Source organism: Rutidosis leptorrhynchoides, unplaced genomic scaffold, assembly GCF_046630445.1.
Source record: "Rutidosis leptorrhynchoides isolate AG116_Rl617_1_P2 unplaced genomic scaffold, CSIRO_AGI_Rlap_v1 contig149, whole genome shotgun sequence".
NCBI lineage: Eukaryota > Viridiplantae > Streptophyta > Magnoliopsida > Asterales > Asteraceae > Rutidosis > Rutidosis leptorrhynchoides.
In genome coordinates, this window is record NW_027266401.1 from 71491 (window position 1) to 76296 (window position 4806).

The 4806-nt window shown below is 37.1% G+C and overlaps 1 pseudogene; it reads left to right on the plus strand.

Moving 5' to 3' along the window:
- Positions 1–405: 405 nt before the first annotated feature.
- Positions 406–3011, plus strand: LOC139881394 (uncharacterized; annotated as a pseudogene).
- The last annotated feature ends 1795 nt before the right edge of the window (positions 3012–4806 follow it).

Here is a 4806-nt window from a genome sequence, read left to right on the forward strand (position 1 = left end):
TGATGTTTCAATACACCTGATTAATCACATCATGCCACAATTATGAATCAAAACTGTAATGTAAGAGATTAAAATGCGGTATAATATAAGGGTGTTAAGAAAGAAAATAATGTGCTAAATAGATTAAACATAATGTATTGTGATACATATATATTATGAGATGGAGGGAGTAATCATTATTATTTTTTCTAGTCAAAACTGAAAAACAGTTGTTTTGGCAATCTACCACTCATCTATCTCATTGTGTTGAAATGGAGCCAGTTTGTTAGTCGGCGTCCAGTTCAATTTCCATTCATTGAGATTTTATTAGTAAAAGTTTGGCATCAAAATTTCAAACTTGTTGACTGTAATCATAAGATATTTTAATTCCTTTCACTTCATTTTATTCATTTTCCTCTGAAAAAAATGAAGTCTCGTCGCATATTCTTGAAAAACAAATCTCCTCCATGTATGGTAAACTTCATTTTAATCTCTTCCTTATTAATCATCGTCTACATTCTAGTGTTCATCTTTCACGCTTATAATCTTAAACCACTTCTAAAAGACTTCTCTTCTTCATCACAATATCTAAATCCTCCAACCAGCCTTAAACACATCGTTTTCGGGATTTCATCAAATGCATTGTCATGGCCTAGACGAAAGGAGCTTGTCAACATATGGTGGAAACCAAAAGAGATGAAAGGATGTGTGTTTCTAGACAACTTCCTGGAAGAAGAAGAAAGTTCTTTATTTCCTCCAATATGCATTTCTGAGGACACGCCAAGATTTCGTTATACTAACAGGGCCGGAGGAGGTTCCAAATCAGCAATTCGTGGGGCCCGTATGGTTTTAGAGACAGTCTCACAAAATCACTCCGATGTACGGTGGTTTGTGTTTGGTTACGATGACACAATTTTTGTACCGGAGAATTTGGTGAAGACTCTGTCGAAATATGATCATAATCTTTGGTACTACATAGGGACTAATTCAGAAGTTTATGAACAGAACAAAATTTTCGGGTTTGATATGGCTTTTGGTGGAGGAGGTTTTGCTTTAAGTTATCCCTAGCTAAAGTTTTGGCCAAGGTTTTGGATTCTTGTATTCAACGATATCGTCATCTCTATGGAAGTGATTCTAGGATCTACTGTTGTTTGTCTGAACTCGGTGTAGGATTGACTCGCGAGCCTGGTTTCCATCAGGTACCACTTAATTCATGTCACTTTTAGGAGTCAATCTCAAAATGCACTTGTCTACTAAATCGGTTCAGTTCGATTTGGTTGGTTTAGGTGATTTTTCATCGATTTTTAACATTTTCCTCTACAAAAGTTGATTCGGTTAGATTATACACACTCAAAAACTAATAGGAAATGCCGAAATGAAATTCTTCAAAATCGAAATGTCTGTTTATATCAAACCTATTCATTTATCTCAGTTTGTTCGGTTCGCTTGTTTTTCCTTAGTCCTACGCTGTGAAACATTGAGAACCCAAATATGTCTTGTGATAAAACAATACGTCAACTGCTTGACAACTCTTATATAATTTTTAGGATCAACTCGCGAGCCTGTTTCCGTCAGGCACCACTTAATATTATTGACTTTTTGGGGAAAAAATTATCTGGTTAGCTGAATCGGATCGATTTGGTGAACTGTATCAATATTTTTCCCCACAACAGTTGATAAATTCTTCAAAATCGAAATCTGACCATTAATCGAAGCGAATCGTTTCGCCTCAGTATGGTCGGTTCAGTTGTTCTTTTCTTTTTCCAGTCCTAACCCATTGATGTCATGTGATTAACATTTTCAAACTGTTATTTCTAATTAGTATATTTTGGTGATGTGAAATTGAACCAGTTTGATATTCTTGGCGATGCATTTGGTTTGTTGGCATCTCATCCATTATCACCATTGGTATCTCTCCATCTTGTTCAAGCATAATCCAATATTTCCTGATATGACAAATTCTGAAGCTCTACAACATTTCTTCAAGGCTGTAAATTCTGATCCTGAAAGAATTCTACAGCAAACTGTATGTTATGATCGATGGTTTTCCTGGACAATTTCTATTTCTTGGGGTTTTGCTGTTCAGATTTTCGGAAATCATATTTTCCTACAAGATGTTCTTCCAGTGCAACGTACATTCCTACCGTGGAAGAAAACATCTCTATTGGCTGGAGTCTACACTTTCAACACAAAAGAGCTCCACGACAATCCTTGTCGAAGACCAACCATTTTCTATTTCGATGGAGTTTATGATTCTAGTAGGAATGGAAATACTGTCACGACTTATAAGAAATCCTATGCTAATTGCTCGCAGGACACTGGTTCACCCAGGAAATTCGAGTCGATTAGAATTTTCTCGCAAAAGCTAGATCTTAACATTCAACAGGTAATTACATTACTTTTATTATCTAAATTCACTAAGCATTTATCACTTCATTTTAATTAATGTTTAACATATGGATTTTTATTTATTTCTTCTTCCTGGAAATTCATCAGTTACAGGCTCCAAGAAGGCAGTGTTGTGATATATTACCTTCTAATTCTGGAGATGTTATGGAAATTGAGATCAGAGAATGTAAAGAAGAAGAATTAATCTATATGCATCCGTAGAAAATTTGTGAATCAAATTCCTTGAAGCTGGCAACTGAGAGTCAAGCTAGTTGAGAGTTAAAAATGTTGGATTAGGTCATCTCAAGGTGCTTGAAGTCATTGAAGCACAGGTGGTAGCCGGAAAGAAAGAAAAGAAGAAATTGAAGGCTGGAGATAACTTCCAACAGAAGAAACCAAACTTGAAGAAGAAGTGTTTCTGCAGGAAGGACGAAACTGTACATCGTCCAGAACAGAAGGACTTGGCTGTACCTGCAGCAAAACTCAGGGACTCGGGTGGAGTTCCAGAGAAGCTGTCGACGGAATTTCTTTCAAACGATCTGCGGACCGGCCGGAGCAAAGTCGGAGGCCGTGACATACATGAAAACACTCAGGAAGACGTCACCTACACTACTTCTAAGAGCAATTGTCTAGCAATTCCCTAAATCGAAAAGCCCCAAATCGGTTAGGGTTCTATCTTTAATTTCAGTCCAAGTTGTTTAATTCTGCAGTTTTAAATAAATTAGTTAAGTGGGTAGCTTCGTCTTGATGAAACGAAGAAGTTGGTATGCTCAATTTTGTCTGGGATGGCCTAGAAGTCATAATGTGAGTTCGAGTTGTTCTGTGAAGAACGAAAATCAAGCATTGTCAGTTGAAGGCACGGCAGCTGCGTTTGTTGACGGAAAAATGTCGAGAATACTCCATTGAAGGAGACTGAAGGTTCAAACTGAAGTTCTAAGAAGATCGCAAAATGGGTCTGTAAGCTAGAGAAAGCTTGGCCGTCAAGCAAACGGCGAAATTCAATTTTTAGTGTAGTTTTAATTCAAGTTAAAGTTAAATGAAGTTGTTAGAAGTAAGAAGAAGAAGTTAAGAAGAAGATTCAGCTGTGATCAAGCTCAGAACGAAAGTCAACCCGAAAGTCAACAAAAATGGTGTTTTTCGCAAGGAAGAAGACGAAGTGCAGTCTGCCTGTTTTCACTGTTTTACAGTGTTGGATTTACTCGAATATGCTTTATGATCAAGTCAAAGGTTAAATTACAGTTGTATTGGGAAGAGAGAAACGAATCGTGCAAGGAGGATACCACTTTTAGTTTCACTTTATGGTTTCTGGTTTTCCAAAATCCAGGCTGTATTTGCTTTCCATTTCGTGTAGGACGTCGAGCATGTTCGACCCTATATATAGAGTCATTCTGTTATGTTAAAAGAGAGAGAGAGGAAAAAGAAAGAAAACAAGTTAATTGAGCGTTCAATAACAAAAATTAAAGAGATTGAAATCGCCATTTTTCTTCACTCTTTTTTTTCATCTTCTTCATTTTTACAGTTTTATAAAACCTTGGTTGCATTGGTGAGAGAAGCCATAGAATATCCAGAAACCAAAATTAGTTTTCTTAGGATCCAAACAATTTAGATACCAAAGTCAAGCCTTAGATTTAAGTTTTTAGCATCAAACGTTTCACAAAATGGATATGATTACAATCCTGTTTTTCGTTCAAGTTTTCTTAATCTTCGTCTTCTTCATTTCATCTTTCTGAGTTGTTATTGTTTCTGTTGCTGTGTTCTTCATTCTGTGAGCGCAGATTCATTTTCTGTTTTTTGTTCAGCTGAGCTGTGATTGGCAGTGTCTTCGTCCTGTGATCACGGTCTCAAAGCCATTCTACTGTGCTAGCGGAATCTGTTGGCACAGTAAGGCTCCATCAGTGGTATCTAGAGCTTCGGGTGACGGTCTTGGAGAGAAGTCAGAATTTGTAAGCAATGAACACCGACGGTTCAGGTAATAACTATGGGATTTTTAAATTTGCTGGTGAGGATTATGATCTATGGTCTGTGATAGTTAGAGAAGCTGTTGATGATTTAGGTTGGACTGAAGTTGTGGTAAATGGAGTAGAAGATTTACCAGTCGAGGTTAGATTGGAGGATTTAGGTGAAAATGATAGAAGAAGAAGAGAGCAGTTGTTAGAAAGAGATAGGAAAGCCAAGGCGTGGCTGAGAAGTTCTGTAGAAAGGGTAGTGTTGAGGAAAATAATAGGATGTGTAAGTGCCAAGGAAATTTGGGAGTTGTTAAAACTGGAATATGAAGGGAGTGATCTGACTAGGAAAATCAAAAAGAAGAAGGTTGAAAAGATGTTTAGAGAATTCAGAATAAAGGATGAAGAGTCTGTAGTGGAGGCTAGGTCTAGGTATATGGAGATTCTGCAGAAGATGAAAACATATAGCATAGTTGTTAGCAAGGAGGAGCAGGTA